The sequence below is a fragment of the Euphorbia lathyris genome, chromosome 6 (assembly GCF_963576675.1).
Source record: "Euphorbia lathyris chromosome 6, ddEupLath1.1, whole genome shotgun sequence".
Lineage (NCBI taxonomy): Eukaryota > Viridiplantae > Streptophyta > Magnoliopsida > Malpighiales > Euphorbiaceae > Euphorbia > Euphorbia lathyris.
In genome coordinates this window covers 23162173-23186383 of record NC_088915.1, presented here as the reverse complement: position 1 = coordinate 23186383, position 24211 = coordinate 23162173, and the positions used below count along the sequence as shown (strand labels likewise).

The following is a 24211-nucleotide window of genomic DNA, read 5'->3' as shown; positions in this document are numbered from 1 at the left end:
TATAAATAAGTGATTCATTTCAGAAATCAGAGTTGGCACTACACCATAAAACCCCTAATGCAACCAAGTGAAATTGTTGGCTTAGACCCCTTTTTGAGTTGCAGTAGGCCAAAAATAGGCCTAACGCAACAAAATTCCAATTGTTGCGGTTGCTCCTGTAGCATTATTTGCTAATGCAACAATTCGTAAAGAATAGCAACAATTAACAATTGTTGGATATTTTTTAATTAGTTGCAACAAATTTTTGAGTGAAGCAACAAATTTTCAAAATAATGCAACATGCTATTATTGTTGCATTAAATCAAATGCAACTAATTTATTTAGTTTTTGCAACAATTTTAATAGTTTTTGCAACACGAATATTGCTTCTCATGCAACAAATTTTATGATTCTGCCACAATTTTAGTTCGAATTTGCAACATAATTGGTGAAAATTGCAACAATTCTAATTGGATTCTGCAACATATTTATTAGCTTTTGCAACAATTTTGACTGGATCCTGCAACATATTTGGTAGCTTTTTGCAACATTTATAATTGAATTTTGCAACAATTGCAATCTGCATCTTTTTTGTTGCATTCTTTTGAATAATTTAAGCTTGTAATAAATGCAAATTTTGACTAATTTCTGAAAGTGTAATCTGAAATATAATAAATATACTTCTAAACAATGATTCAAAACATACATACACGATCTGTTACAAAATAAGATAGAATATCATAATATATGTCCAATACATAGTTTTCAAATTCTAAGAACGACAATCTTTCATTGCTATCACTCGTTATCTTCCCCATTATCATCCTGTACAAGAATTGACGTATAACTCATGTCAATTGCAAATTCTCATTATGAAATTATATTATAATAATGTATAAGTTATATTATATATTTACCTCATTGCTTGGCTCATTCGATACGTTATTTGAAGGAGATACAGAATCAGCTAACAAAGTTGTGATCAAATTCATCATAAGTTCCTCTACATTCTGAAGAAGTTAACCATAAAAAAAAATAGTCAAATTAGCACCATCACGAATTTCCTCCTATTGAGCCTTGCCTGTTAAGACCAAATTTTTTAAAGCGTAATGTTGAACCTCGAGCTCATTGACAACAGTGTCAGCATCATTGCCAACAGTGCCAGCATCATTGCGTCAATGCTTACACCATAGGGAGAAAAATTATTATCAATTAAATTCATGCATCATCAAATTCGTCATCACAAGAGTTGCATAATTACGGCCCTTGCACATCTCATGCATCATATAAACAGGAAAAAGTGAGAGAAAAGAAGACTTCAGAACATAGATTAGAGACAATCCAATGACGTGTTGGCTCAAAATTAACATTTAGCAAAGGTGCATGGCTCATTAACGCGCAAGGGGGTCATGGAGCTTTGTGGCTTGAGAGTTTGGAGGGAAAGAAATGTAGTACAACCCGTACAATTAGCATTTAGCAAATTGTACTAACAAAAAGGATGCTTTTCTAATAGAAGCATGAAATCTTGCGAAAAGGCTGAGTTGTTTTCAATCATTGCAATTTGCAAACAAAATATGTGTTGATGCATGAGCGACACTGGAGGATTAAATACTTTTCAGGAATCAAGGACCTGCACCTAGTGCACGAAAGAGACTAACATGAGGACTACCAAAGCTAACTGGCTCATGTGCAGGATAATAATCAACAAGCAGACTCAAATCTCATTTCTAGATGCTATGAGTCATCAAAAGGTCTCTACCTAGAAATACTTGCAAGTTGTAATTAGTTTTCATAAGACCTAATACCTAGAAATATAATTTGAGATTGCTCACATTTCACATATTTTTTTTAATAACCAACAGAAAGTGATAATTAGTTACACTTAATAAACCCGAAAACTCACACTACTTTTCTGTTCAACATAGGGTTGTCAACATTCCCCCTCTCTGGCCCCCAAACAAGGAATGGGGAAATACTCCTCCCCTTACCTCAGGGATCCCCATTCCCCGATCACTTTCCACGTTTATTTTAAATTCTAAATTTTATTATAGTTTCTGCCAGTGCCACTTATAAAATGATTTATACACGGAGAGTAGAAAAATCCCATGAAGCAGAACAACGACAAAACGGTTACAATATAAATATGAAAACAAAAAGTAAGGACCAAATCCACAATCTACTTTTTTTTAGCATACACAAAATAGCAAGAAGGATTAAACAAGCAATATAACAAATTAATGATAAACCAGTGTGGGATTGCATTTTCAAAGCTAAAAACTCCAATATCATACACAGCAATCTAGTGAAGCACATTATAAATATGAAGAGGTAAAAAGAGACATTAATATATATTACAATATCGACTATCAATATCATAAAAGAACTCTAGGAAGGAACCATAGTTATTAAAGGCGCATGGCGCACTAAGGCGCAAGGGGTCCTGGAGCCTTGGCGCATGGCGCACGGCGATGGCGCGCGCCATAGCGAGACAAGACACACTTACAAAAATAAAAATTATAAAACTATAAAACTAACATAAAAATACAATGAATACTAAATCATGAAAATATCTTAAACATAAATAAAATGACTCTGTTTCTCACTCTTCAAATGACTGTCTCTTCCTCTTCAAAGAGTCTCTTCATCTTCTAGTTAGTTAAAACGTATAATCTCTCCTTTTTAATACTTTTTGTTAATAGAACACGTGTTCCATTCCAGATATATAAAAATAAATGCCAAAAAATCCAAAAAAACAGCCCATAACTGCCAAGGCGCGCCTTGGTGCGCCTTTGGCAACTGCCTCTTGGCGCAAAATGGCGCACCAGGCGCGCACCATGGCAGTTGCGCCTCGCCATGGGGCTGCCATCGCGCTAAGGCCTGCGCCTGGTGCGCCACGCGCCATAGTAAACAATCAAAATCAAAATCAACTAGGCTAATCATTTCTGATGCATCAGGATTAGTATTGCATCAGAAATGATTAGCCAAATTGATCTTCTCATCTACTAAACTCGACGGAAAAATTAAATAAAAACCAAATTCATAACAAAATCAATGATCAATGGCTCAATGTGAAAAAATAATCGATCAGAGGCTTGATCCTCATTTTCGTCAATTAAGCTTGAAACTGTACCAATTGATAAACGTTAGATTTAAAATTGTACTATTTTATGCATAAATGCTAATTGCTCTATCCTAATAACTATATGACTAAATTTGTATCTTATCCCTTGTAATACTAAAAAAAATCATCTGGACTACAACTAAAAAAAATACAATGTATATATGGGGGCCCAAATTATCATCTCGCCCCGGGCCTCTAAAAAGTCACGAATGGCCCTAGTAGTGGTTGTCTGGGGATTCCATCAATCCTAGACTTAGGCCTTCAGCATAAGATATAGTTTCGCTAGACTAATATATGTTGCATAAATTAAGCTCCGCATGCCCTTTTGTGGCTTAGCATAATCACTATATTCTGGAAATTCCAGATTGATGACAAAAACCCTAGCTCCACATCATGTAATGCATAGAAATGTATAAAATTAAACAGTAGGTTATTTATTCTACTCTCCATAATTCGCCCATTTCAACTTCATACACCCCTAGAGTTTTGCTTACCCTGAGAATCAGCAAACAAATATAATGACAGTAACTCCAAATCTACTAGGTTCAACCAAGCAGAGCTCAAAGTTATAGGTGAGAAATGAAGTATGTAATCAAACAAACCATTATAGCTCCTGCTTCAACAGCAGCTGGAAATGCTGCCGGATCCAATGAAGAAACACAGACCTGCAAACAAAAGAAGCTTGCATAACATTTTACAGTAGAGCAGAGCAGACAATTAAATCAAATCAAAGTGAATAATATAAACATATTACCGGAAGAGAAGTTAAAGTGGTGGCAAGTTTCACTAATTCAGGGTCACAAGCTATATCCACATGAGTTGCTCCTCCCTTTGAAAAGGATAGATTCAGATTCACGCCATGAAAATGAAATTAAGTAATGTGAATTGTTGAATACGGGCAGTCTTTTTGGTTGGAATTGGATTAGATGCAATCAAATTTCTCTACTTGTTCAGTGGGCCTAATTTGAATTTTTAATGGTATTTTAATCGCAGTTTGTTGTTTCTTCTTCCCCACCCTTTGTGCCTAAATTATTGTAAATACATGAAAGTTCATGTCTTTTTTTCGAGCGTAGGACAAGTTACCTAACCAACCTTTGACCCTCTACTGTTGTTAGCCAGTTGGTGGTGATTTATTATTGATGGCTGGTTTAAAGACGTCCCAATTCTTGGAAGTGACGATACAATAGAAACGCAGGAAGAGGCTCAGATTATAGATAAGGTGAGAGACGTGGGGGCTCAAAGTGATATTGATATGGCTCCTGCTGGTAGTTCCATTCACATGTTCGGTTCCGGTTCCAGTTCCAGTTCCAGTTGAAGGGCAACCTTAACAATTGCCCTAAACCGACCATTAGTATTGCCAGCTCTAGTCCAGTCAACAACTACTGATCTCTCCTTTATTTTTGCAAGGTCAATTAGCTTAGCTACCTACGACCCCCTAGCACCATAATCCTCACGTATGTATGTACCCCCTAGAACCCTTAACCGTTTCATAAAACATAGATTTGAGGGAATTCGGCCAATAAACTTGTTATTCATCAATTCCACTATCTCCAAGCTGCTGTTAATTCCTAAACTTTGAGGTATGCCTCCAACAAACTGGTTGTTATACAACATGATGCTCTCCAATTTCTGGAGGTGTGTCAACTCTAAAACTCTCACCTCCATTAACCTCCAAACTCCCAAACAAAGGCTAAAGGTAATTCACCTGAAAGATTATTACTATACAAAAAAACATGTTGAAGACTCGGAAGTTTCCAAATACTCATTGGAACTTCACCATTCAAGTTATTCTCAAATAGTTGAAGATTCTGCAATTCCATCAGCATTCCCAATTCGTTGGGAATTTCCCCCTCAAGTTGGTTTATGTACAACAACAACTCCAGCAGTGACTTACAATTCCCAAGTTCAGGGGAATTCTTCCAGATAAACTATTTTCAGTTAGGTAAAGATATTGGAGGTTTGTTAACAAACCAAAGGAAGAAGGGATAGTGCCTGTTAGTTCGGTATGCACAATGGTTAACTCAGTCAAGCTACTACAGTTTTAATGTTGCAGGTTTTTCAGGGTAGAAGGTATTTCTCCAGTGAAGCTGTTTTGAGAAAGATCTAAGTGTATTAGCGGTGTGCAATTACCAAGCTCTGATGGAATGGGACCTGAGAAGTTATTATTGAACAAAAAAAGAGTGCGCAAATAAGGCAATTTAGCAAAATGTGCTCCCAATTGACCAGAAATGGCATAACCAGTAAGATTGAAAGCGATGACATTTAGGGTGGTGGAATTGCATTGAATTCCAAGCCATGAACAAGGAGTGGAATCAGAAGCATTCCAGGTGGAAGATATGAAAGAAGGGACAGAATTCAATTTCATCTGAAGCGACAACAAAGCCAAGCCATCAGGGTTCAAAAAATTAATAAGAAAAGCATGGAAAAGGGTAGGAAGAAAACGAATATGAATATAAGATTGATCTCCATCCAATGTACGAATATAATACTCTACAAACAAGAAAGTGAAAGAGGCAGAGGCAGAGAAATGTAGGTATTTACCTGGTGAAAGTAATCAAAAATGGAAGAGAGGTCGTCTATGGAGCACCACAGCAGCCGAAACCAACACGAAAAGGAGCACCACAGCAACTGCGATTCTTAAGGAGAGGTGTCGTGATTAGGAAAAGAACAAGAGAGATGTCGAGAAGAGAGAGGAAGCCATGGGAGCTGTCGTGTTTCCTAAACCGAAGGAAGAATGGAGGAGGAGTTGACGGCTGCGAAATAAGTCATGAGTAACCCATTGAACATTATTCGAATTTACCCCTACAAATTACAGATTACCTCCCTCCTGTTTTATCCATTCTTAAATTTGACCCCAACTTTCTTTAATCCGTTCAATCAAGCTCTTCCGTATATCAATTTAGACCCAATTGTTTGAATATGGTTCGATCAAATCCCTATGCATTACCATTACCTACTTTAAATCATTGAAACTTCAAAACATTTTTTTTATTATCTATGCTTTGTGAAATAGGATCCCATATGATTGATATTTTTCATCCAAAGGATTAAAACAACCCAGCCTAGCTATTTTCTTTATACCCAACCTAATTTTTTGAAATACTAAAGATTGCAATATTTTTTTATAAATTAAAATTGCATTCTTGATATGTTTAATCTAAATAGAATTAAAAAGTATTTATTTATTTTTAGAAAAATTAATTTTCGTAAATAAATTCAATTTGTGCAAAACACTATAGAAAAGTAAAAAAAAAAATCGTATAAAAATTAGAAAATTTCTTTTACAAGTTTATATATTAATAAAAAATTTAATATTTAATATTGTATAATTGTTTCTAAAAATTAATATTAAATAATTGTTCTTAAAAATTAATATATATATTAATAAAATAATAAATTATTTTCTTTACAACATTATATATTTGTTAGTTTTTCTTTATTTTTGTTGCATTGGATCACTTAAATGACAATGCAACAATTATAATTTTGTTGCTTTTTCGGTTTAACTTATATTTTGTAACAATTTAAATAAATTGTTGGATTAGCTTGCTTAAAAGCAACAGGACAAGCAACAATTAATATTTTTGTTGTATAATTTTTTTTCATTTTGCTAATTTGAAGATTATTGCAACAAAAATGCAACATTATTAAAATACAACAAAATAAACTCATTTAATGCATCAATTTTCAAGCAACAAATTTAAATTTGGTTGCATTAGGGGTTTTATGGTATAGTGTGGAAAAAGTTAGAGAAATTAGAGAGTTGTTATTATATTGAAGAAATTCTGATTCAGAAAGAGTTAGAAAGTTAGATTACATTTCTGTACAAACAAACTTGATGTACACAAGTTGTTTTTAGATTAGTTATAAACACAGTAGTATTAATTTAGTTTCAAAGATTGATCAGAGACGAGTTTTCATTCGGATAGTGGACCTAGCGGTCTCTATTCCGAAGATTCAGCGAGAAGAACTAACGGCTGAAGCGCAAAAAAGTCTGACAAACCTACGGAGTTTGAGGGAAAGACTGACAACCCGGATCTCAAAGATTTCGTCAAAATGCTATCCATGTTTCTTCCTCTCTGTTAACTTGTGAAGATTAACAATTCACTAGTAATACATTTATTTTATTCAATACATTCTTCCTGTTGTTATTTTGATATTGTTCTGACAAAATGATTTTCAAAATGATAAATTGGTGTTTTTATTAAAACGTTTTATACAATCAAATTTACAAAGAAACTTTGTTGAACACTTGAAAGAATTAGTTTTTACGGATGATATGATCGTGATCGCGGCTTATCGGATATAAAATACTAATTTGATTAAGGTAGAAATCTGCTCCGATCCAGAGAGATTTCTACGGTTCAAAGCCATTTACTTGCATAAATTCTTGTATTATTCCGTGTTCATAATCCTACCAAAGTTATAGTTGTTTTATTTGCTTAATGCGAATAAGTTTTATACATTTGATTCATTCCAAATACGAAAGCGTCTGTCTTGTAATCAAATCTCGAGACAGAATTGTTCTCTAAGTTCAATATAATATTCTCATCTAATCCTAATTAATCCGAACCAATACAATTAATTAAACGATTTTCTTTAAGTTAAATCTAAAGACGTGAATAAAACTGAATTAAAATAAGTTTTAGTTAAAAAGCGTTCCCTGTGGGTTCGATATCTTTTATTACTACAAGCGTATATCGTGCACTTGCGGAAATCGCTCAACAAACTCCATCCAAGGTCAACTCAATACCTTATCAGCTGCGAACTCAACATATGCAACCTTTGCTGAGGTCAATCAACACTTCACCCTGCTGACCTCTGAGCTGACCGGAGCTCGTGAGCTTATCTCCTCCTCCTCCCAGTGTTCCATCGAACAGATTAGTGAAGTTGTTCGACTACTCAACCTGAATAAACAGGAAATGGACACTGACCTCGTGAAGACTAATGAGATTCTGCAGTGTACTCAATCTACCCTTAAGCAGGTTCGGCATACCAATGTTCAACGTCAAAATTATGACATTGCCCTGCTCAGGATGTTTCATCAATCATATGCCAAACTATCAGAATCTATCACTTGGATCGGGAAATCTCAAGAGTATCTTTTAAGTATGCTCAGTACCAACATTAAGATCCCCGCTTCCACTATGGCCGATGGCATGGCAGTCTTCGACGGTCTCTGGGAAAGTACGAGTCAACTTCATCTGTACTCATCCAAATTATCTCGTGCTGCTCAGCAGGGAATCTTCTTTCCTCCTCCTTCCAAACCCGATGCTGGAAAAACAGGGGAGAAAGAACGCGCTGATGGAACTCAGCAGAAGCCTGGTCCATCTTCTGCTGACCCAAGAAATCCAAGTCAGCAACAAAGAACTGCCAAAGGCAAAGGCAAACTTCAAGTCAACATGAAAAGATAGATTAGGAATAGTCCTAAACTTGTAACTTTTGGCATGTTCTATTTTTGTGCTGACTATCTATTATAAGCATCTTTTCTTTTCAAACTGACTTATCTATATGTGATGCTTACCTATTATGATTCTATGCTGATCTGTCATACTTAAACTAAACATTGAACAAAGTAAAAATCTTGTGAACATAAATACAAGTAAAATATACTCAGTATACATGAATCTTATACCCATAACTCTGATACCTATGAGCCACACTGAGTAATAACTATATGTTCCAAGTATTGACAATCTTCTAAAAGCTGACCTAGGCTCATCTAAATTAGATCTTGGAAGGTCTAGAATTGAACTAAGTTAGTATAAGCATGTCTTATTTTTACTCGATTAAATCTTAGAAGGTTTAGAGTTAATTTGAGTCAATAGATGCAACCCTTATGGGGGAGTAACTTCAGAAGTATAAAAGGTAAATCAATCATGGGGAATCTCTATGCTGAGTTCCACAAGTAAATATTTTTGCCAACATCAAAATGGGAGAGTTTGTTGAAACACCTTTCCACATGATTTTGATTTGACAAAATTACTTAAATTAATCCATGATTAAGAGGCAATTAAATTTAAGTGCTTTGATTTAATTGTACTAATGTGTTTGTTCAATGTTGAGTTTAATTATAAGTGAACAGAAATAAAAAGTACGACAGAATGAAGTCAGCATGAGGCACACAAGCTGAGTAGAAAAGAACTCAGCATAATAGAAGACAAGTCATCTTTTGAATGAACGCTTGAAGATGAAGCTGACCAAAGAAGCTTAGTAGAACACAACTCAGCATCAAAGAAGAGAAGTCTTCCTCTAAACTAAAGCTTGCAGTCGAAGCTAACCATGGAAGCTGAGTAGAATGCAAGTCAGTGTCGTCAGAGACTAAGTTCAAAGACAACGGCTATTAAAGTCAAGATGAGTCCTCGTCAGGACAGCGCGAATGATCCGTTTGCAAAAAGACAAGATCCGACAACTGTCTGCACCAATACAAAAGCTTTGGAATTACGCACGGAGACAGTTTCGAGACGCATGGGTCAACTGGCCGTTGGCTAAAAGACAAAACTGGCGCTAGAAAACGAACCTGACGGAAGAAGACAAGCCTGACGCCTGCTAATTTCAGACGACAGGATTGGCTTGCTATATCTGTATGCTGACTAGTGAATGACGCAACGAGCCGTTTGAATTCAACGGATACTTCCAGATTCAAATGATTGCCACATCAGGAATTCACTATAAAAGGACAAGTGCTTCACTTGGATCCTTTGCCGAAATACAAAAACAAAAAGAGCATACTGATAGGGGCGTTTCATCCCTATCTTTTAGCGTGATTTACGGTTTAATTTTGGATTAAATAAATAAGTTTAATTGCAAAAATAGAATGTTTTAATAAAATAACGAAATAAAAATAAATTCCGTACTTTCGGTTAATTATCATTATTTTTTATTAATTTAGAAAATAAAACGTCAAGCTAACTCGGCTCTCGAGAATTGTATTTCAGGTACGAGTAAGGAGCAAAAATCCACCGACATACGCGGGGCGTGGAACACCAAGTCAGAAATGATTGCTCAATCCGCAGGCACCACGTGGGATTTACCCACTGTCACGCGGGGCGTCTTACCTTACACGCGGGGCATATAAGCAATGATAAGCTCAATCATGAATGTCAGACTGCATGGTCTTCCAAGTCAACTGCTCTCACGCGGGGTGTCCCAACCTACACGCGTGGCGTATATGGGAAGTTCTTCAATCTAAAGTTCCAGGGACTCATATACGCGAGGCGTCCGCTAGGCCACGCAAGGCGTAAAAGAAACATTTCAAGCCATTAAATCTCAAGAGCTCAACCACGTGGGGCATACCCCAGTCTACGCGGGGCGTGGTTGAGACAACAAGATCTGAATTTGGTCCACATGCAGGAGATTTCTGACGGAATGGGTCAATACGCGGGGCGTATCATGGGAATTCTGCAGAAATAATGTATCTCCATGCCTGTATCTTATGAATTTACAGTTCTACCCCTAGCTTGATGTGTATAAATAAGAGTGACTAGCACTCATTTTGACAATCTAGAATTTTAGGTATTGGGCTCTTGCTACATAGTTTTAGATTTTATTTTTTACATAGCAAAACTCTATCACCTTGAGAGCTTGTTCGTTGATTCCAGCATTCCGTCAAAGTTCCGTTCCATTTCCGTTCGCCAAGCTCGAGAGTTCCACCTCCAAGTCCTAAGAGACGGCCTTGAGTCCGGTTAGCTAGTTCCGAGGGTGGATTCTTCCCTTTTCACTTGCTAATTAGCTTGTACTCTTCCTATGTACTAGGCTTGGTTGTATCCCATATTTACATTTTCCATATTTATAATTTATGATTCATAATCTCTTTTTCTATATATGTGTTGATGTTTGTTACTTGTTTTGATATTCGTAATTGATTATTGTGTAGGGGAACGCGATTTCCAACGCCATTTGGGCTATCTTTAGGGATTCATATAGGTGTTGCCTTACCGGAAGTGACGCTCCGGAAACTGTAGGAATTGATAAGCCACGGAACTTACGGGCCCTAATTTCTAATCCCAAGCATTAGAAACGCCTTGACTAGGAACCACGTAGTCTAAGTACTTCACGGGTCGGTCACACTACACATAGTCTTCATTGCAAGAGTAAATCATTAACCGTATATATTGGGAGTCATTGTTTATCGTATTTATAACTTATCACCATCCATACCACTTCGTGGAGTTTTTGTTATATAAATTTGTCTCACTCGTAGTTAGGAGTAGTTTGTAGTTGTTCCCCGAATCAACTCAAAGTATTCACCGCTTAGATAACGTATAAAACCGAGTCATTTAATACTTGTAGTTATAAATCCCGTGTATTCGATACCCGGTCTTATCCAGATTATTACTTGATACGACGGGGTACACTTGCCCCTAAGTAGTAGCGTCTAGTAGAGATAGAGCATTTAGGAAGATCACATCCATAGTCATAACGAACTTATCATAATATATATTTCATAAGCTCTACCTAGGCGCCACGCATCAAGTTTTTGGCGCCGTTGCCGGGGATTTATAATTTCTTGCAATATTAGACAAAAACGTTTTATTGTTAGTCTAAGCATTATCTTTTGTTCATATATACTTTTTACTAACAATATTCTTTCTTGTTTATAATTCTTTCCATTTATTTATTTTATGCACACCCGATCTCGGAGTGATACTCTCGTTCCTATTGATCTTGAAATTGAACGTACTCTTTGTAGGATTCGGAGAGAGAAAATGGCAAACCTCAACAATGAAGCTAACCAACCCGAGGCCAACCAAAGGCCGCCGGTGCAACCCGTGAATAACAACCGTAATGGTGGAGGCAATGACATGCGCTCGATGATGGAGATTCTTGCTCCACACCGCCCTCAAAATCGCAACGGAATCGTTGCCCCCACCATTCCAGCCAACACATATGAAATAAAGACTAGCATGATCCAACTCATCCAACAACTTGGTCAATTCGGAGGGGAACCCCATGAAAACCCTAACGAACATCTCGATAAATTTCTTATGTGTGCCGAAACTTCTCGGCAAAACGGTGTTCCGATTGAGGCCGTCCGACTAAAGTTGTTTCCTTTCTCTTTGATAGGACAAGCGTTGGAGTGGTTGCACTCGTTGGAGGCGGGATCGATTACATCATGGGAGGAGCTTGAGAAGGAGTTCCTTTCTTACTACTTCCCGCCTTCCAAAACGGTTAAGTTGAGGAACGACATCACTACCTTTCGGCAGCTCGAACATGAAACCTTTCATGCGGCTTGGGCAAGATTCCGAAAGTTGCTTCGAAGCTGCTCGCACCACGATATCCCTAAGCACGATTTGGTAAGTACTTTTTTTATCATGGATTAACACCTACTAATCGTGCCACCGTGGATTTCGCAGTAGGTGGGGACCTGTTTAGGAAGTCGGCCAGTGAAGCATATGAGCTCATCCAGAGCTCGCAAGGAAAAGCGTACAGTGGCAAGAAGATCGGCTTGCCGGACCCTCACGACATCAAACGTTCGCCGTGGAGAAAGAGGCTCCAAAAAGTTCCATAGCGGAAATGAATAAGAAACTTGACGCTTTGATAGCCCAGTTGAGCCTTAACAAAGTTGCACAGGTCTTGATGTGCAATCATTGTGGTGGAGATCATGACGGACTTAATTGCCCAGCCGGTAGCCCTTTCGTCGGCAACACCGAAAATGTAAGTTACATAGGAGGCAATCAAAGGTACAACCCTAACCTGAACTCCTACTCATGCCACCACAATAATAATGACAGCGGATGGAGGCCTCGGTACCAACACCCTAACTTGTCGTACGGCAATAATAATAATGTATTGAGGCCCCCACCCGACTTTCATCAAGAATATCGGGAAAATGGGCTAGGGCAATCACAAACCATGCCCGGTGGTCGGAACACTCCGCCTCCCGACAACGTGCATGGCCAGTCGGTAACGTCCTTGTTAAAGGATATCTTAACCCGTCTTGCCGATAGTGAGGTGTTTTGCAGGGACCTTAGCCGCCAGGTAGCCCACTTGAATCGTCAGCAACAGGAGAGGCCATTAGGAACTCTCCCGGCAAACACCGAGCAAAACCCGCGGGGCAAAAATAGAGAGTTCGGACAAGCAATAACTCTCCTTAACGGTAGAAGTTTGGACCCATCGAGTTCCAACTCGGACAGCCTGCAGTAAGCCGCCGCATGAGAAAGTCGAGCTACTCTGACTCTAAACGTAGCATCGGTTTGAATTCCTCAAACCCCTTGTTTATATGTATCATAACCGTTTTTCACCTTATTTTTATTTTTATTCTTCTCTTTTTATTTGTATGCATTGTCTTCTATTTTCATTTGTCTTCTCTTCCGGCTCATTTCGTTTCTTTTAAAAAAAATCAAAATCAAAAGAAAAACAAATCCCATTAACATCCAAAACCCTACGCGGGGCGTCATACCTTTCACGCCCCGCGCATCCGCGTATCTGAGTCTCTGGCCAAAATAAACTTAAAATACCTCTCCTACACGGGGCGCCCCCCTGGGTACGCCACGCGTAGGACCTGACCTTCAGGGTCCTTTTTAAATTCCATCTTTATTTTTGTTTTTGTTTTTCTTTTCTTTTGCGACGTCCTTGGAATAGACGTCATTTTAATAATGCGGAGGGCTGTGCAACCCCGCACTCACCGTTTGTTTTGCACTAACAAAAACAAAAATAAAATCAAATAAACAACAAAATAATTAAACTAATTTATTGATTCTTAAAAATTTTCCGACACACTACCTCCCTCGAAAATTAATTAAAAGTTCTGTTATTTGTTCTTAAATGAAAAGACGTTAACACAAAGGATCAGTTTAATTAAGAAATTTTAGTCTTGATTCTGAAGTTATAAAATTTATGCAAAGCCTAGGTTCGTACTAAATAAAAGCATTGAGTCCTAACCCACAGGTCATCTCTATAATGAAATTTAAAAAGGCAATAAAAACGGGATAGTTGAAAATTTGACGAGAACTTGAACGTACACAATTTAACCCGAAATTTTTGTGAGGTATTTTTGAGCCTAAAAGAGTTCGTATGAGAACTCTATTTCTTTCACAATTTTTCGAGAGCTTTGACTTCACTCGATTTATAGAATTTGCACCTAATACCGGGTTAAGTACACTTATTTTGGTATAAATGGCAATAGATGATAAAACGAACCCACTTAGGCTAATTCTTTTCTTAACTTATTTTTCTCGTTTTTATTAACCTCTAGGAAACCCCCTCGAGCCTATTAACCGACTTTTTTGTTAAATACCTTTTTAACATCTAACCCTTTTTCCTCGTGTTCAAATACCAACAAAATCAAATCGCACATGAATTACTCGAAACAAGCCAAGGCCTCGATAAGTAAGCACCATAAGCTTTCGAAATCGTTTTTGTGCCGCTCTCAAAACAAAAAGAAAAAGAAAAACACAATAAAGAGCAAAAGGCATTCTCAAGCTCTACCCGAACAATTTCGAGTTATATTTTATGAACTTGCTAAGGCCAAAATAAAAACACGGTGTGATCATCAAAATGGTGTTTGAACTCGAGTTTCTAAAAATTAACCACTAAAAAGCCACCCACATTACAACCCCCCTCTGGGTTCATTTTTAATATTGCCTAGACCATAACATAGGAGGAAAAACCCGGATGAAAATACAAACTCAAAGTGACTTCGAGTAAGTGCAAATGAGAGTGCAAAAACACCGACCCACCAAAATTTGAGCGTAAGAGTGAAATCCCTAGGTGAGGTACTATCGGGTTCTCAAAAAGATAATGGACCCTCATTGATATTGCCTATTAAAATTGATCATGGAGGTCTCAAACAAGTTTTGGTTACTCATTTGTTTGCGTAGGTACTTGCCGAACGCTTTGTTTAAAACTTTAGCTTCGGAATCACGCACTTGGTAAAACCAACCGACGGTTTGTTTCTTAATAATCTCAATCCCTTGTCTTTCGATTTCTTTTACTTGAGGACAAGTAAAACTTTAAAGTCCGAGGAGGTTTGATAAGGGTGTTTCGTCCCTATCTTTTAGCGTGATTTACGGTTTAATTTTGGATTAAATAAATAAGTTTAATTGCAAAAATAGAATGTTTTAATAAAATAATGAAATAAAAATAAATTCCGTACTTTCGGTTAATTATATTTATTTTTGATTAATTTAGAAAATAAAACGTCAAGCTAACTCGGCTCTCGAGAATTGTATTTCAGGTACGAGTAAGGAGCAAAAATCCACCGACATATGTGGGGTGTATCACCCTCCACGCGGGGCGTGGAACACCAAGTCAGAAATGATTACTCAATCCGCAGGCACCACGTGGGATTTACCCACTGTCACGTGGGGCGTCCTACCTTACACGCGGGGCGTATAAGCAATGATAAGCTCAATCATGAATGTCAGACTGCATGGTCTTCCAAGTCAACTGCTCTCACGCGGGGCGTCCCAACCTACACGCGGGGCGTATATGGGAAGTTCTTCAATCTAAAGTTCCAGGGACTCATATACGCGAGGCGTCCGCTAGGCCACGCAAGGCCTAAAAGACACATTTCAAGCCATTAAATCTCAAGAGCTCAACCACACGGGGCGTACCCCAGTCTACGCGGGGCGTGGTTGAGACAACAAGATCTGAATTTGGTCCACATGCAGGAGATTTCTGACGGAATGGGTCAATACGCGGGGCGTATCATGGGAATTCTGCAGAAATAATGTATCTCCATGCTTGTATCTTGTGAATTTACAGTTCTACCCCTAGCTTGATGTGGATAAATAAGAGTGACTAGCACTCATTTTGACAATCCAGAATTTTAGGTATTGGGCTCTTGCTACATAGTTTTAGATTTTATTTTTTACATAGCAAAACTCTATCACCTTGAGAGCTTGTTCGTTGATTCCGGCATTCCGTCAAAGTTCCGTTCCATTTCCGTTCACCAAGCTCGAGAGTTCCACCTCCAAGTCCTAAGAGACGGCCTTGAGTCCGGTTAGCTAGTTCCGAGGGTGGATTCTTCCCTTTTCACTTGCTAATTAGCTTGTACTCTTCCTATGTACTAGGCTTGGTTGTATCCCATATTTACATTTTCCATATTTATAATTTATGATTCATAATCTCTTTTTCTATATATGTGTTGATGTTTGTTACTTGTTTTGATATTCGTAATTGATTATTGTGTAGGGGAACGCGATTTCTGACGCCATTTGGGCTATCTTTAGGGATTCATATAGGTGTTGCCTTACCGGAAGTGACGCTCCGGAAACCGTAGGAATTGACAAGCCACGGAACTTACAGGCCCTAATTTCTAATCCCAAGCATTAGACATGCCTTGACTAGGAACCACGTAGTCTAAGTACTTCATGGGTCGGTCACACTACACGTAGTCTTCATTGCGAGAGTAAATCATTAACCGTATATATTGGGAGTTATTGTTTATCGTATTTATAACTTATCACCATCCATACCACTTCGTGGAGTTTTTGTTATATAAATTTGTCTCACCCGTAGTTAGGAGTAGTTTGTAGTTGTTCCCCGAATCAACTCAAAGTATTCATCGCTTAGATAACGTATAAAACCGAGTCGTTTAATACTTGTAGTTATAAATCCCATGGATTCGATACCCGGTCTTAACCGGATTATTACTTGATACGACGGGGTACACTTGCCCCTAAGTAGTAGCGTCTAGTAGAGATAGAGCATTTAGGAAGATCACATCCATAGTCATAACGAACTTATCATAATATATATTTCATAAGCTCTACCTAGGCGCCACGCATCACATACATACAAAGCACATTCAAACAAGAAAGAAGATCTTACACCAAATTTCTATTTCTGTGTAAAAGCTAGATTGAATTTGTATTCATCTAAAGTGTTCTTCATCTAGAAAGAACAAGTTTGTATCAATTGTAAAAATTGAGAGAGTGGTGCTGAGTACTTGGTTTTAGTACTCAGCGGTAGAGAAAATCTGAGTGTTTGGTTATAGCGCTCAGTAGTGGTTGAGTAGACGAATTGAGGAAGGTACTCTTGCATATTCAACTGCCTTGTAAACGGTTTGTGCTCTACCTTTAAAGAGCTCAGTATTGGATTGAAAAAGCCCGGAAGGACTCTGGGGACTGGACGTAGGCGATGAGGCCGAACCAGGATAAATCTTGCTGAGTAATTTCTAACTCTTTCTCTTAATATATATGTATATGTTGTTTGCTTAAATAACTCAGGATATAAATTGTATAAGCTGACACTGAGTAATCAGAGTGCTGAGTTGGAAGCTGACCTTGAGTGTTAATTCCCAACTCACTTGTAAAACGGTTCTAGTCAGCCTTTGATTAAAGCTGTCTTACATCTCTTGGCCGTGCTGACCAAAACTGAGTTAAGTAATTTAAAGAATCGATTAAGTCAGCATAATTAAGCTAAAAAGTTATATTAGTTCCTACTCCCCTGGAACTAATCACACGGGACCAACATATTTCATTTGATCTCATTTCATAAATGAACAGTTTAAGTTCATCTTTGAGCTGAGATAGATCACAATAGGAAAAATCTGCTGAATATAACTTAGCAAGCCGAAGCACTCGTTGAAGATCAAAATTCTCAAATGAATTCGTAGGATCAAGACAGGACATGCACATAAGTAGTTCTGTATTCGATTCAGAAAAGCGACTATCGAAATCAATAATAAGTCGAGCAATAACCTTGCATTGAGTAAAAATAAAAAAAAAGTCAACAAAATATTTAATAATAGCTATAAGTTATAACATTATGTGTAAAAAGAATAAGAAAAACATAGTACCTCCATAAAAATCTCCTTGTTGAAATGACGAAAATAAGTCCTTAGTCCACCATCAAGTAACCTTCTACCCCGGTCATTCATAATATCATCCATATTTGGCACTTTAGTGTCATTGGCTACACAAAAATCACTGACTTCTTTGCATAACTGATCCCACCCATTCATTAAGTAGTCTTTCAAATTGTCCTTTGTCATTTGGATCATTCGTAAAGCATTAGCAATATTTTGATTCTTCATTTGTAGACATTTTGATAAAATATTTGTCATTCCGAGTATGTCTTTCATCATATGAGCAATGAAGGTAATTTCATAACTATACATTCTTCTAAACAAACCACACACACTGTTTTTAATCTTACGATCAGTGGAAGTAATATTTAAAATCTCAAGCACTTGTTTAACTAAACTCCACATACTAATGAAACGTGAAACAATAGTATAGTGAGAACCCCATCGTGTATCACCTGGTCGAGCTAAACTCGTTTCTTGATTTTTGCATTTTCCTGAAGTAAGTTCTCCACTTTCTAAAGACTGCACTATTTTCTCATGTTGAAGTTGATTTAGAATTTCTCTTCTTTTACATGAAGAACTAATAGTATTCACAATAAGAGATGGATAGCTAAAAAAATCACCCACCATTTGGTTAACATCTGCAACAGCAACTACCACTAATTGTAGCTGGTGAGCAAAACAATGAATATAGTGTGCATGTTTATTTTCACTTAAAACGAGTGTTTTTAGCCCACTAAGCTCGCCTCTCATATTCGAAGCTCCATCATAACCTTGACCTCTAAGACTAGAGAGAGATAATCCGTTTAGTGCAAAGAAATTATCAACTTCTTTTTTCAAAGATTGTGCACAAGTGTCTTCAATATGTACTAGCCCAAGAAATCGTTCAAGAACTTCTCCACTTTCATTCACAAATCTTGCAACCAAAGACATTTGCTCTTTTACAAAACAATCACGAGACTCATCAACCAACAAAGAAAACAACTTTCCATCAAGCTCTTTTAAAATAACTTTGAGTGTTTCAGCTGCACAAGCTTTAATAACTTCTTTCTGAATTTGGTGGCAAGTCATTTGATTATTTCTCGGAGCATTCAAGTTCATAACCTTATTCGCTTCTTCATTTTCATTGCAAAGAAATGTCAAAAGTCCAAGAAAGTGGCCCCGTTCTAATGACTCTGTTGATTCATCATGTCCGCGAAAAGGTAAGCCTTCCATTAAAAGCCATCGGACACATTTCACAACTGATGTTACTCAAGTGTGATAAGCAACCTCATTTGTGTCCTTTGATTTCGATAACAAGTAGGGCTGTAAATGAACAGAGCCGCTCTTGAGCGGCTCGGTGATCGGCTTGATAAAAGCTCGGCTCAAGTCGGCTCGATTTGTAAACGAGCCGCTCATGAACACGATTTAATGGCTCAGTTCGTAAACGAGCCAAGCTTGAGCAGGCCAAAGCTCGGCTCGAAAGCTCGCGAGCAGGCTCGATTAGAACATTTATGAACAAATTTTAGTTTTGTAGAAAACTATATAGTTTTGTGTTAGTTCACAAATATCCAAACTTAATATTATTTCATTTTCTATTAGATTATAGTTCGTTCACAAACGTAATAAATGAGCAATAGACGAACTATGTGTAAGCATCTTGTTTATTTATTCACGAACTTTGCTTGTGAGCTTGTTTATGTACACAATTAAAGAGTTATTTGCAAGAAAAACTTCACAAATATAATTAACAATTTACTCATAAACAATTTATGATTAGATAATTTTCTTAATGAACCAAGTCCAAAAGAGGATTTTAGGCTCGAAACAAGCTCGAAGCTCGGCTCAAGCTCGTTGAGAAAGCCAAAGCTCGGCTCGGGTTCGGCCCGTTAATTCCATAGCAAGCTCGGCTCGGGCTCGAGCTCGTTAATTTTATAGCGAACAGAGCTTGAACAGGCCAAAGCTCGGCTCGGCTCGGCTCGATTACAGCCCTAATAACAAGTAGTCAACATTTAGCCTTTCCTTTTGAAATCCAAAAACTCGGTTTGTAGCATAATGATGTGGACTATTAATACCTCCTACATGATCCTTAAAGTTTTCTAAAGCCTTTTTCCAATTTCTAAACCCAATTTCTGTAAAAGCTTTATCACCGGACCTATTTCCTCTAGCAAACAGATAACAATAGAAACAAAATGCCGCATCTTTAGATACACTATACTCTAACCATGGATACGAATCAAACCACTTAACTTGAAAACTTCTGTGAAGTCCAGAAATAAGGGTTCGAGGAAATACATGACCCTTTGGCTGACAAGGACCTTTTAACAAATAACGCCTCTATAATTCATCTTGAATTGCATTATCATACATAATAATCGGCTTCCTTTCTCCCGGATCACCGATTACATCATCATCGGATTCCACACATTGTCTCTTTTCACTAGGATAAGGGTCATTTGATGAAGATACAATATTTTGAACTTTATCAACCGATTTATAAAATTTGTGCATTATATCCCTAATATATATCAACAAAATCATCAAAGCAAAATCACAAAATCAATAAAACCACAAAATCACAAAATCATCAAAGCATTATATCCCTAAACCCTAAATTTGTGCATTATATCCCTAATTATATTAGTAAAATTATCAACACAAAATCACTTAATTAAACATAAAATCATTTAATTAAACACAACATCACTTAATTAAACACAAAATCACTAATTTAGATAATTTAACTTAAAGAAACCCTAATTATAAATGAGGGATTTAAATTGCAAAACTAACCTTAGATAATCTTTGTTTGAATCTTTGTATCCATAATTTCCGTTGATCTTTGTTCTATTTTGTTGCTCAATCAAAGAAAAAGAGAAAGGAAAGAAATAAAAGAAAAGGGGAGAAAAGAAAGAAAACCAAAATTGATAACTAGTGATGAACTTCTGATTGGATTCCTTCCCTGTGGGGGGGCGTCGTTGGGTACGACGGGGGGAAGCTCCGATGCCAAAGTCAGTAATGGAATATAGAATAAACTGTATTGACAAAGTAGGGTTTGAGAGCGTGAGTGTGTGTGTACCTCAATAGCATGGGGTGCAAGCTATTTATAGTCATATGTTCATAACTTCCAGTAACCAAAAAGTCTCCATTAATGCCCAATTAATGGCGGTTACGGGTCTCCCTTAAGTGTGGCGGTTAGCTCATTAATGCTTCATTAATTGCCTTTATTGGGAATCGTCTCTACCGTTCGACAGGCGGATCGAGGTGTGATGGCGGGTCTCTCATTGGTTTGACTACGGATAACGTGTGGCGGAATCTAGGAGATCTGCCACCGAGATGACTTGCTCGATACGCCACTGCTTCCATGGCGTTCCCAATACGTTGCCGTTTTGGTAAATATCCTCTTTGATCCCGTGGAGAATATCACGATGTTATCAGAAGCCCCCCTTAAGTTCCATTAAAGTCCTTTAGGGCTTTTGACCTTCTTCGCACGCCGTCATGATGAACCGCATTTATGGTCACTCTGTTCAAGGCCATTCATCGGGTGACAGGTGTCACAGGCACGCTGTTCGAGGTATGAGTGAATACCTTCTTCTATCTCTCTCTTCTCTCTCCGATTCATTTGCGTCTTCCTCTCTCAATTTGCTTCGAGTTTTTCCAGAGCTTTTTCCGGAGCCAAGAATCTTCAAAGTCCCCACCTCTTTTGTAAGTGAATCTTTTTGCCTTGTTTTCTGGATGTTTATGAGTTCTTCCTCTGAGTCTACCATCGAACTCTTTAATTTGACCACTTCATCTGAAACCGTAATTAGCTGGACCACTTCTTCTGAAAGTTCCAATTCTTCCGAGAGTACTGCTAGTTGTGATTTAACCGAGTTGTGCAACTCGGTGAGTAGAAGTTATCGAACTCGTTTAGTTAGGACTCAAAATTTTCCCATTGCCGCGACCTATATTGTTCCGGTGACAGATTCTAGGAGATTTTCCGAAATGGAGGCCTCTCCTTCGACCCCGTTTAGGAAAAAGTTGCCAAGGGCGGAGTCTACTTCGTCTCGTATGAGTGCTTCGGATCTAGCCAATTTGGCGAATCATTACCCTTGGATCAAGGATTACGAGGTTGAGTTGGCGGCTGCTCATCAGCGACCCGCCTATCCGCCCATAGGGTACTTGTCTGTTTATAGCTGTCATGTGGAGAGGGGATTCCGTCTTCCTCTTCCTAAAATGATGGCGGACATCCTAGAGTACTTTGTGATCACTGTCTGCCAGCTGTATCCAAATGGCTGGTTAGATTTGGCCCTGGACTATTATTTAGCTTCGAATCTGGGGGTAGTCTATAACCCTCGAGTTTTTCGGTCTCTTCACAAACCCACGAAGCGAAAGTCCGAGTCTTTTTTCACCTTTGCTAAATTCAAAACTTATTCGCCCTTCTACGGTAAGATGTCGAATGTCCATCTCTGGGACGAAAGATTTTTCCTTGTTAAGATAAAAGAGGATGAACCTCTGGGATTTCTGTCGGTTTGGAATGCCAAACCTCTGCACATGGCTGGAGACTTGCGTATACTGACGGACAGTGATGAGAAAGTGGTGGATCTCATGAAAAGCATCAAAGTAGATGCTTGGACATACGCTGACGCTTTGGAATTCATGATGAATGACATTCCACTGATCCGCCGCGATGGAGACAAGATTACTTACGTGAAGTTTACACAACTAGATGGAGGTAACCTTGTTTCTTCCTTGAACTTTGATTATTTTATTGTTCCCTTGTTAGGGGTTTGTCTGAGGCCAGTCATGTCCTTGTAGAGATGTGTAAGAAGCAGAAGGAGCTGGAGGCCCAAAAGGATACGCAGGTGGCAGATCCCAAAAAGAGTGCTGGAAAACGTCCTGCTGAAGAGGTCGCGGATCTTCCCCCACAAAAGAAGAAGAGATCCGTAGCTTCCGGTGGAGGGAAATTAATGGCGGATGCCATGAGAGCTGAGAAGCCAATAACTGAGCTCGAGCAGGTACGTTCGATTTACCGTCTTTCCTTTTCTTACCATGAATCGTAATTTTGGCCTTTTAATTCTCGCGCAGGTGGTGAAGCCTGATTTAGGTGGGTATTGGCTCGCCAAGTATGGTGATAAGGGGTCTGTTAGGAATGAGTCCATTATCAACGACCTTGATGAGGCCCTTGGTCAGCTTGGAGAAGTGCAAGTGAACCAGGATAAGTTCTCCGGGTCAGCCCATGCCAAGATGGGTAAAAGGGATCTCCTGCTGGTGAGTTTTCTTTTTATTTTATATTTTTGGATGAAAGAGTGATCTTCCTTGAGGAGATTTTTCGTTCCTTACCCTATCCTTTATTTTGATAGGCTTACACGCACATGCGTGCTATGGAAGCGGATCTTCTCCAAGGGGTGGTGGATAAGGCGACCGTAAAAATACTGGAGAAAGAGGTCACCGTTGCCAATGCGAACGCTGCCTCCGCGATTGCCCTTAATGAGAGTAAGGATGTTGAGATCCGCAGCCTTAAAGAGAAGATAGATGCGGATACTGAGGATCACAAGGCTGCCTTATCGAGTGCGGAGATTCTGGCAGGGGAACGAGCTTACTACTATGGCGAATGGATCATGGCGTATGTTAAGCTCGCTTATCCTGAGATTGATTTTGTGGACCCTGAGTACGTGGTCCCTGAGGTGGAGGATTGCCTTAAGTACCGCAAGATCCCGAACGTTAAAGACTTCATCTGTGATCATATTCGCAAAGTGATGAATGGATCCACTGAAGAGAGCAAACCTCTTATCGACCTCGAATCAGAGGACCTCGGCGAAGCATCCCAGAGGGCGGGTGATAAGAATAATGAGTTGATAATTGATTGTACGGTTCCTCAGGAAGGAACCATTACTGTAGAGAAAGAGGTCCCTCTGGAGGGCGCATCTGGTGAGAAGGATGCTAAGGAGGACACTCCTATAAATGTTTAGTTTTTTGTAAATGTAACCGAGTACAATTTTATTTTAATCCCTTTTGCAACCATTTATCTTTACTTTACGCTTTATATCTTTCAGCAAGTAAATTTATAGGTTTTAGGATTTGTTCCATTGGTTCGAGGCAGGTGGCCAGCCATACCCCGGAGTGTGAGCCTTTGTGAAGGCTTAGAGCTTTTATTCCTTTGGAGGAAGTGTTAAGCTGCCTTAGGCGATCGATTTGCTTCTTATCTTTGAGGTGTATCGATCCGCCACTAGGACTTTGAACTCTTCTTTGGAAAGAGTGAGTGAGTGTAAAGATCTCACGTCTAAGAAATGTTTTAACTCTATCTCTGATGGGGATCAATTGTTTCCTATCTTTGAGGTGAATTGATCCGCCATTGAGATTTGTTCTCCTATCTTTGAGGAGAAAGTAGTTATGCC

At 38.4% G+C, this 24211-nt stretch overlaps 1 long non-coding RNA gene across 1 annotated transcript; it reads right to left on the bottom strand.

Annotated features, from left to right (window-relative positions):
- Positions 1-614: 614 nt before the first annotated feature.
- Positions 615-5840, bottom strand: LOC136233341 (uncharacterized). The gene is made up of 5 exons (XR_010690785.1): positions 5642-5840; positions 3855-3929; positions 3703-3765; positions 897-989; positions 615-804 (listed from the first exon to the last, which is right to left on the bottom strand). It is a non-coding gene; the product is annotated as an uncharacterized lncRNA (long non-coding RNA).
- Between the last annotated feature and the right edge of the window lie 18371 nt (positions 5841-24211).